Genomic DNA, 11303 nt, shown 5'->3' on the forward strand with positions numbered 1-11303 from the left:
TAATATGCCGTTACATTTTCTTGCCGTGTGATGGATGGCAGCAGAAGGGCAGTATGACGAAATGGCATCTGACTGAAATAGGAGGCATTACTTTTGGAGCAACCTGTGTATTACGTCCAAACAATTATTATTTGGTACTTTGTAAGCAAAAAGCTGAGTACCCCAAAAGTAATATGTCATTAACTTAAACGAAAATGTTTTGCTTTAGTTCTGTGTTTGTCCTGACAAATGCCAATTCTTGTTTTCGGTTTAAGCATATCTATTCATTAGCCAGTCAGTTGTTGAGAGGAAATGAAATGCTGTGAGTTTTCTGATTCTGTAGAACTACCTTTTCTATAGTCAAAAGAGACTCTTTACTGTTTTCTTGATGAAGTGGATATGAAATATCCCTGCCACGTAGCAGAGGGTGCTGAGGCAGGGCAAAGGCACAGCCTCAGTGCTGTGTGCAGTGCTGTGGTTGATACTCGGGCTGGAAATGAGGGCAGCGTGTCCTGCTGCGGGGTACGTTCCTGTGTGTGGGAGACAAGGAGGGGACACGGGAACCTGTGTGCAAACTCTAAGGTTCCTAAAGCAGAGAGATAATTATTGTTTTTCTTTTTAAAAAATGAGAATTATTTATTTTGTTTTGCGATTTCAACTTCTATATTATTTTGTATTGTTGTTTTAAATTGTTGATTGATCAGTCTTGAAAGGAATGTCCAAACAAAGCATCTGGCCTGGATCTTCTTGCTGAAGTTCAGCACTTCTTCCTGTCCGAACCAAAGTCTGGTTCTCCCCAGGAGCAGCTGCCTCTGTCCTTTCTTTGGCTTCTCCTCCCACCCTGGGCAGGGATGAGGGTGGGGGACAGGAAGGATGGGCTCATGGGAGCCTTGGCTGTCAAGAGAAGGATTATCAGGAAATGGAGGCTCAGTGTGAGCCCGCGGGATGGCCCTGAGTCAGGGCTTTCCCTCCCAGCTAAGGGTAAACTTACGGGATCCTTGCGCCCCTGTGATGTTTGAGGCCCCTGGCAGTTGAGGTCCCTCTGCCGGACTCGTCCCACTGCCCCAGCACAGCAGCTCCGAAGATGACAGTCCCTGCCCTGCCCTCTTCCTCAAGACTTGGTGAAAAATTGATGAGAGGGCTTGGGAAGGGACGAGGGAGGGGAATGGGAAGGAAGGGCTCGTAGGAGCCTGGGCTGTGAAAAGAAGAATGACCAGGTAATGGAGGCTCCACATGAGCCCACAGGATGGCCGTGAGCTGGGGCTCTCCCAGGTAAGGGCAAACTTACAGGACAGGAGGATCAGTGCCAGCATCGAGGTGGCCGTTGTCATCATCAATGTCATCAGCCTTTGCCATCAGCCACCTCTTCTTTAAAAGTGGCTGCTCCATCCCTTCCTCAGAAGCGAAATGTATCTCTAAGACTCAGGAGTGCAACTATCTCTGTTTGGGTCAGCTCAGGGACTGCAGTTGAGGGCAGCTTGGTGGCCATGGCGACAGGATTCTGAGTGCCTCGTGCTGTCCCAAACATGGCGGCTGGCAGTTGGGGCCTGCGGCCATTTCTGGGAGGCAGTGGCAAGAATGTAGGAAGAGGGTCTGGTTGGGGCAGGGGCTTCTCAAGCACCCTGCAGCTGCCTGAGGTGGAGCTATCCTGGTGCCAACAGCAGCAGAGGAGGAGCAAAGCATATTGACACCCTCCAGGCAGCCAAGGGAGACGCAGTTATTAAAAGCCATTGAGTTTCTGTGGTTGTATGGGCTGTCCTTTCCTTTCCCTCAGCTCTGGCCTTGGAGCATGAGAAGGTGGCATCTCTTCTGCCCTGATGCCAAAGGAGAGGGGTGTGGAGGAGAGGGCCTGGCATCATCTGAGCGGCCGCACTGAGCCTGCAGGGGGGTGCGTTGGAGGGCCTGTGGTTCCTAAGGCAGAGAGACAGTTATTGTTTCTCTTTTTTAAAACGGAAAATTCTTTATTTTGTTTTGTTTCGTTCTCTTTATTACTTTGAATTGTTGTTTTAAAATGGTGATTGTCCCATGCATGTCCAAGTCTTTCCTGTGGATGTTTCCAGTGTTTTCCTGAAATCTCAGTAATTCTCTTCAGAGAGGAAGAGAGATGAATGGATTTGCCTTTTGACTTGCGGAATCAAACTCTATAACCTGAGGTTGGGTTATGAAGCAGGTATGTTTATTACGGCACTGCACATACACGCTGGGTGCGGGGGAGGTGGTCCCACCAAACTCGCACACCAGTCAAGTAAAAGCATATACACTTATAAGTCTAGCTAATACATATTCATTAGATTTCCTGGAACCTATCTACATATTCATCATTTTTCCGGGAATTTATTTACATACTGTCCTTCCTTTGGCGCATGCGTTGTTTGGAGTATCTAGTGGTCATCTGATGAAGGCTCGCAGTCTTCCTCACTCCATCTGGTGGTCGCTGGATGAACTTAGTAGTCTTCTTCATTCTGTCCTTTTCACCTTGTTCCCATTTTAGAGAAGCTCTCCTTTTTTAGCTGGTTCTTGTCTATCTTGCATGCCTCTGTGGTTTCTTATCGACTCAGTTCCTTCTCCTGCTTCTCACTCATTGGTTCCTTTCTGCAGACTGGAGAAAACTTGCAACAACATCTCCTTGAGCTAACAAAGAGCTTAGTGAGCTAACAAAAGGCTTAAAAATATCTTAATTCACTTTGTGACACCATTCTGAAACTTTTTTTTAGACTTGGTAAAGATACAGCTGGTTTCTTTTGTAATTTATTTCCTACAATGAGTTTTTTGTTCCATCTTTGTATTTTTTTTTTTTTTACAATGAAAGACCTCTGTTATGTATATTATTTAGCTGTTATTGTTTTAATTCATTTTTGATATTGAGTGATTCATTAGCATGTAAGCAAATGTAACTTGGACCACTAATTAATGTACCAAGGGAAACCTGATATATTTCCTTCTATTTCTTGCTTTTATAAGGAAAATCAGTATTTCTTTGCTGCTGAATTTATTTAGAATACCTACTTAATAATTTATTGATGACTTTTCAGCTACTATGCTTTGATTCTTGAGCAAAACATGAATTGCCCATAACTATAAGTACTTGTTCTGTTTGACAAGCATTTGTAGATTTTGCTTTTCCCATTTTCTGGGTCTCAGCTGAATATTTTGAAATTTGATATATGAATGCTGAACTCCTCTCCTGCCATTGAAGTGTGATGTGTCCCTTCTTTTCCTTCTCCTAATTTTAAAACCTGTGCTCCACTTACTGTTTTCTTACTTCAAATAGATTCAGTGATTTTTTTTTTCTCATCATATTTCTGAATCTATTAGCTAATTTCATTTGCTTTCTTTTGTTTATACTAGACAGAGTTACATTTAAACTATAGTTAGTTTTCCTCTTGCTCGTAGGTGGCATGAATTAGGTAAGCACTGATGGCATAATTGCTTGAAATGTTTTCTCTTTATTAAGAAGTAATGTTTGAATACCACTTCCACTGGCTTTCAAACACCTGTTGTTGTAATTTGTTTACATAATTCAGCAGACCAGTGTAGATTTGTATAATAACACTGTCTTTTTACATAATTGTAAATATTTTCAAATAAGAGTTGACAAATATATGTTTCTAGTGAACAAGTTGACTGTGTCATCACGTGAGCCATCTTTATCCTTTTGTAGTGCTTCTATATGATCATGTTGTGCTGTTTTATTCCTTGGTATTTTTAAGATAGTGGAACTGGAAGCCAGCAAAAATTAGATAGGAAACCTGCTATTGTTTTATTGACTTAGAGGCACTCTGCATTTATATTCCTCTTTATGGAAAAGGTCACTTTAATCAGTAGTGAATACTTCAGAGTTGATAGCACAGAATAATCTTCGTGGGTTATGTGAATAGCAATTTGGTTCAGATGAAATTCCCTCAATTGGAAGAGCATGCATTTGCAGCAAACTGCAATATACACTGGAGAGCTCCAAGAAGAAAGCTCTGTTTTCTAGTCTGACAGTCAAGAACTAATTGACAGAACTAGGACTGCATCTTCCGAAGTGTGATTAAAGAAACACACAACAGCACTGCTTAAGCATGTTCAAGGGTGGTGCAAAAGAGAAGACAATATAGTATTCAGAAAATCAAATAGATGTGAAGTAGATTTAAGTAAGAAAGATTCAGATTTAACAGCAAGAAATGATTCCTAGCAGATATTATAATGAACGAAGCACAAAGATAGCTTGCCTAAGGATGCTATGGGAGTTTCAGTACTGAAGGTGTTAAAAGCAGAATCGTAGTCTGACCCAGGTTTAAGAGCACATGATTCTCTTCTGAAGCAAGAGATGATTTAGATGTTCTCTTGAGGACCCTTATAGCCCTGTTTTCTATGCTTCCCCTTGCTCTTAGATTGCAAACTTGCTCATACTACTGTACATAGGTTGCTCTGAAAGTAATGCCTCCTATTTATTTCAATGGAATGTACGACAGATACAGAGCAAAATAACAGTTTGATAGAGCAAATTCTCAGCTACAAAATACTATTTTTCAACGTAGTCACCACCATTAGGTATGCACGTTGGCCACAATGGACAAGAGCCTGTGTGCCATGCTCATAAAAGTCTGCACAGGTGGAGGTGACTCATTGTCACTATTACCACTGCTGAAATGCACCACCTACTGCCTCACTGTGCTCACATCCACTGTTTGGTCTCCAGAAATGTGCAGTAAGAATTCATGAATATCAGCGTGTGCAATTTTTTCCACATGGAGGAATTCAGTGACACACTTTTGCTTCATATGCACTTCCATGTCTGACACCAGTTTGTCAGACTCCTCCTCTGCTGCCATTTTTCACACAGCAACAACATGTAATGGGAAATTGGGAAGATTCAGCCTCTACTGCCATACCATCAACATCCACCTCTCACACTGTAGACCAACATAATAAAATAGGAGGCATTACTTTCAGAGCAGCCCTCTTACATTTCCAGAAAACATAATTTTGTAAAAAGCCTGAAGTGACGTTTCTGTTTACTTTCACTCTGCAGTACCTTAGTTTCTAAATCAATTTTCTTTCAAGTAGGAGGTTGTTTAGTTTGTTTTTAACACTCTTAAAACCACTGAAACCTTCAGAGTATTCTTATTGCTAACAACAATAAAGTTTTTGTCCTGTGTGCCAAATTTGGAGTGTGTGATGCCTTCTGAAACAGTCTTCCTAAGTCAGATTCATCTCAGTTTTAGTTTAGATACCTACCTTTCAGTTAGCTGAGATTGCTGTCCACACATCTACTATAGTTTATAGTGAGAGAAACCACTTACCCTACATTCAGTGTTACTTTAAAAGAGTAGCATCACTTCTGAGACAAAATAGAGGTTTTCAGTCAGAAACTTGTTTCCTATGTATGAATTTCACTGAACTCATTTCATAACTTTTAAAAGTTTAGAGAAGTTATAAAGTCATACGATAGTAATACAAGTCATACACAGTCTGGTTCTGCCCACTGCTTTGGTGTATATGCTTTTGCTTTTCTCCTGATTACATGAAATAGGTAAATGTGTAAATCTGATTTTTTCATAACTGTGACATTCTCATTCACTGTGAAATAGGATCATACACTTTTAAATAGAATCTAATCACAGAAACTACTTTTTGTACGTTTGAAACTAGTACTACCAGATACTCAGCTCTCCTAACAGAGCAGATTTTGCTGAGACTGAAGAGGTTTTCTAGTTCTGTCCAAGTTAAACTCTTTGTTAAATACTGCCACTGATAGCCAGCCTGCTCTAAGAAGTGTTTGTCTCTATTACAGCTGTTTCCAAAGTATTTCTTGCTCTAGCTCTTTGATGAAGGAAGCATATACAACTCTCCAGTTGATAAGTGTGTGGCAATAAATCTACTGAGAGTGTGATGGCGGATCATAAAACACAGCCTCTGTAGAGCAGTATGATTGGATCCTTATGAGAAAGACGGAGTTCAGCTCATATCTCAGGCTGTGATTCCTTAAACTTTTTTTCCAGAGTTGTTCCTCCCTTTTTTATTGCAAAAGAAGAGTTATTTGAAGAGCACTCATCTCCTTCAGTGCATGCTTGTATTTTTGTGAGGCAGGATTGAATTTCTCCTGCCCACTGTTCAGGAATGATTTCCATCTTTGGGTAGTCAAGCACCAAATACAACCAACTAAACTATGAATTTCTACATGCTGATGGAGATTTTCACTTAAAGTCGAGTGAATGATTTCTATAGTGTTTCCAGATTTTACCAGCATCTCACATTCATATCTGTATTTCTTTTTCACTCCAAATTTACAGTGAAGTCAAAGGGGATTTAATAAATCAGTTCTTTTCCTGGGAGAAAAAGTATCACTAGTTAATAAGATTCAGTATATTGGTATTGCAGAAAAGCTCAGGGGATATTTTTCGAGACTAGAAATTAGTAACAGTGAAAAAGAACTTTAAGAAAAGTGGCATATATAGTGGAAGGTAATAAATATACCTTAAAATCCATTACCCTTGAACAGACAGCTCTGAAATGCAGTAATAAAGTGTTTCAGTGTAGAAAGGCATGTGACATTATACTTGTTTTAGTGCTGGACAATGAGAAATTATACTGGGGAAAAAAGTACAAGGATGGAAGGAAAACAGAATTTAGTACATTAGTCTTCCTAAGCATCATTACGTCTCTGAAAATAAAAAAGTATAGACTTTGTCTCTATTAAACTTTGAAATAATCAATTTAAAGGGAATAATTGTGGTTTTTCTGTTCTTCTCAAAAGAATCTAATTTGATAGTCATCTAGTAATATCTTCTAATTATAGTAATAGAATTAAATAGTAAATGTACTGCAATATTAATGCAGGGTTTCATCTGTTGAACTTAATACTTCCTTCTCCGTAGCTGCAGCAAGATCTCACTGCTACTGATCAAGACCAGCTTCTCTTCCAAATAACTTTCTGATTTTCTCTTTAAGCTCCATAGAGTGCACCTCTGGCTTCTTTAGGAAATGGAGCTGGATTTCTGTCTGTGGCTAGGTTTTTCAATGGCTACCATTCTTCAGGAATGAAGCAGCTGGCTCTGTGTACAGTGTACGTTGTTGTTCCTGTGATACAGCTGTATCTACTCCTCTAAAGGAAAGAGGGCCACAGATAAAATCCTGACTGCAAAATCATGTGCATTGACTGGATGATGTATGCAGAAGTTAAGGTTAGCTCTTTCCGTCATGGATTAGTTTTGGAGGAAGGTGGTTGAAGCTTTCCAGGACAAAGCCAGTATGTGCTAGCAGTTAAGCAGAATGGATAATCAGGGGCTAGTTTTTAACTATTTTCTGTTTTCCATGTCAGGATAATTGTGTCCTATGCGTATACTAAAAGAAAAAAAAAACCAAAACGACCAACCAATCAAAAAAACCCCACCAAAAACAAACCAGTAACATCTACTCTTAAGTTGAACTGGCATGATTTCTTCATGTATCAAAAGATTCTTTTTCCAAGAAGTTGCTGTGCATTGTTTGGGAGGTCACACAGTCTAAAATAATCCTTAAAAAGCTATCTGGGTGCAGCTACCCAGTTCTGAAGGTTAAGAACATTTTATAGCATTGACCTGAGCCATCTCTTGCATGTTGGTTTGAATCTGGTTTGAATCCCAAAGATCAATTCAGGGCAAATTCCATTTGCTAGTATGGTATCAAAGTCCATGGAGGTCCTTTTCCACCAGAAGTGTCTGTGCCATGCCCAGCTGCAGGTTCTTTCCAAATGCTGACATGGCACTAACTTATTTTCTACCATGGTTAAGTGTGTGTGTGCGGACTCCCCTATGTCACTTCAGGCAAAACCACTTATTTAAACTGCCTTTTTGGCTTTATCAGCAGGGAATTAGGGAGCTAAAGGGGAGACAATGGACTGTCCTATAGTCCTTTATGATTACAAATCTATGTCCTTTTTTCCCTAGATTCTTTAGTTAATTCTTTTTTGCTCTAAGGTATCACTAGGCTGTGTAGAGACCAATACTGTAATTGTTTCCATAGTAACAAAGACTTCAAAAGATGAAATGAGCTGCAGAATGAAAAAAAAGATCAAAGTGTAAACAAAATGGAAATGAATGACAGAGATGCAGTATTCGATGCCAAAGGTTGTATGGCTCCTTCTTTGCAGTGACCCAGGCTAATGCGAGAGTGATGTGTTCATATCAAGTGCACTAAAATGTGCACTTCCTGGCAGTCCAAGTCACCATAGCATCTGTGCTGACTCTTTCCCTCTCCTTTGGTTCTGTTTCTTTACTACTTTACTTTCTTTTCTGCTTAAACTCAAGGGTCAGAGGTATTTGGAAGTGTAAATTTTGATGTCATCAGTACTGCCCCCCCAGCCCAGTGTAATCCAAATGCAGGACATGCTTGACATATCAGTGGTGTTCCTTTCAAAGATACTTATATATACCAGCTAAGAATTACTTGGAAATGCATTGGCAATCTTTTCTTGTTCAAGTCTGCTTTACATCAAATATATGTATAGTTTGCAGCAATGTGCTTGATGCCTAATTACTGTAACATTCTACAGTGGTTTGTTGTTTGGGTTTCTTTTTATTTCTGTGAACTCTCCTACTTGTTTTGAAATATTTCAAAAGAAATGCTTAGCATTTTGCCTTGGTGCTAGAAGTACCTAAACTAAGGAGCATTCTGTCTACATAGTATATGCTGGAATGTTCATGAAAATCATTTTTGGCTCTGCAGGAACGTGATGTTATCTGAAATGAGTAAGAGGTTCTTTAAAACATGAAGCGCTACATGTCAGTGGCCAGTGGTGAGGGTGAAAATGTTTTCTATTAGTGTGCCCAGAATCCCTCTGAGAGTATTGCATCCCCACATGAGAGGATAAATGCTCTTGTGCCAGGAATCCGCTTCTATTTCAAGGAAATGAGTTGGTGAAGATTTGGCCCACTATTTCTGGAAATCGCTCTGGCGGTCACCTCATTAGTCAGCATCAGAAGCTGACTCAGGCACTCTCAGACCTCTCAGGCACATACATTCATATCTCAGAGTCAAAGTGTAGTTCGTTATGGCTAAACAGCCTCTAAATCTTTTCTTCCTCCAGATGGTAGCATTTGTGTAATCAAGCACTTGGCAATGTTGGCATAAGTAACCTTGCCCCTTTTGGAGTATTTTCAAAACAAATACACAGTGAATGTGAATAGGGTGATCCAGAGTCATTGTTTTTCTGGGAAAGGACAGGTTTTTGTTTGTTTGTTTTGTTTGCTCCTTTAACGAAGCTCAGCCCTCAGTGGTAGTTTCGGCCAAGGCTGGCATTGAGATTTGCGAAGGGTACTCATTCTGTCTCTTCTGTGTAGAGACAGGTATCTTTAGCAAAGGGAAAGATAATTAGAAAGCATTGGGTGTGAGAAAGCTGTATCTAAACTTGACCTGGCTAATCCAGTTCTGCAGTGATTGCCCTACCAAGGCTGGGGGATTGGGTTGGATTTGTGGACTTGTCACAAAAGACTGTGTTAGACTGTGGTCAGAGGGATTAAAACACAACTGATAACAAGCTTTTCTCATACACCTATGGGCTAGCGTTTCATGCACACTGGTAAAAATGACAGCAAGTGTAAAGAAGTGACTGGGAGACCTTAGAGTTGTATTACTTGCAGCAAAGCTTCATCAACATTGTCAATGGTTTACGGGCTGGTTCAGCCCAGTTCCATGACTAATGGGGCGGGGGACCCATGCCCCGGGAAAGGGAAAAGGGAAAAAGGGTAGGGAGGTAGGCCTAAAAACAAAACAGCGGCAACGATCTGAGGAGAAACAAACTAATTTACTAAATAAGATATTGGAATGCAAAATAACACACTATAATACAATATAATTACAATTTAAACTAATAAATCCAATAAAATGAAAGAGAGTGTCCAAAATTAAGTAGGCCTAACTCTAGTGCTGATGGTGAGACGGATGGGAAGCGAAGTGCTGCCGGGACAAGAGACGGGAAGAGAAGAGAGAACGTCTCGTGATGTGCTAACAGTTTTATCTTTCCCTCTGAGTGGAAAACGGTAACAGAGCAGCAAAGTCCCCTGGGAAATGTAGTTCTTCTTCTCTTCTGAGAACCGGGTACCCAGAACTGTGCATGATCCACGGAACTGGAACATTAACTCTTTAACTCCCAGTGCACTACATGATGTTATGATGTGGAATACCAATAACCAAAAATCATAAAACCATGGCAAACATAAAGTTGGATTTGGCTCTTCACGGATGTCAAAGGAAAGAATAGTAAGATGATAGGTACCTTATGGATTTAATGAACTCTGAAACACAGGCAAAGTTCTCAGCACTGCGTGCCCAGTATATCTCAGCCCACTCTAGGCTGCCAGTTACTTCCTCTGTTTCTTAAAATGAGAAAACTGTACATTATCAAGGCCTTCAGTGTAATGACTGTTGGCATGTTGCAACTTCCAAATGACTTACTGCAAATTAGTTATTAGATTATCTTAAATGTATTCTGAGATGAGCTGTCTGGCTAGGATAAACTTGGATGCCTTAAAGAGCAGAAACCACGCTGACTTTAAGTATATTTTGTAGGTTGTCCTTGGAAGGGGAGAGAGCCAGGAGAAAGGTGTAATCATAAAGCACGGGAGGAAGAAATTTGATAGCTGTGTTTCACAAATTATTCAGTCTCAAATATTTTTAACTACTGGCAATCTCTTAGGAATGCTGCTCACCATTTTTTAATCAGGAATTTGTAGAGTTTCTTTAGGGAAAAAAATTCATGCTTCACTTCTCTGTTCTGTATCTGAAAAAGCCCCAGATCCCGTTGTCCAGTTTAACTGGAAAGCTGTTCTTCAGTTGCACCACTAACTAGTTAAGGACATTTTACACAGCAGTACTTTCTGTTCTTGTATGTGTGTTTTTGGCCACTCATGTATTTTTTTTTACTTCCATCAGAACTCAGTCACCTCACTCTTTAACAAACCTGCTTTGGATTTGAAGGCCTTATACCTGCCTTGTTTAAGTGGCATGTTCCAAGCCTGCTTGGTATGACACTATAACCACTCAAGTGGATTTACTTCAGTGCAATTGGTATTTTACTCCATATTTGAGGGCTGTAGTCTTATGCTACTTTAACATGGATCAGCTTTACAGTTACAGGAAACTTCAATCAGCTGCATTCTTTGGGTTCAAAAAAACACTGAATCAATTTTGTTTTGATTTTTCATTGCAGAGTCATAAGTCTGTCTGTATTAAGTCCTAAGTGAATAGAGGAAACAAACAAAATAATGAAACAGTAATTGTTTTGTCTTTTGGCCCTGTGAAGTACCCAATCCCAGGAAAATCTTAGTCTGTCTCCTTGGTCAAAGATGGCTAGATAAAAT

Source organism: Numida meleagris, chromosome 2 (assembly GCF_002078875.1).
Source record: "Numida meleagris isolate 19003 breed g44 Domestic line chromosome 2, NumMel1.0, whole genome shotgun sequence".
Taxonomy (NCBI): domain Eukaryota; kingdom Metazoa; phylum Chordata; class Aves; order Galliformes; family Numididae; genus Numida; species Numida meleagris.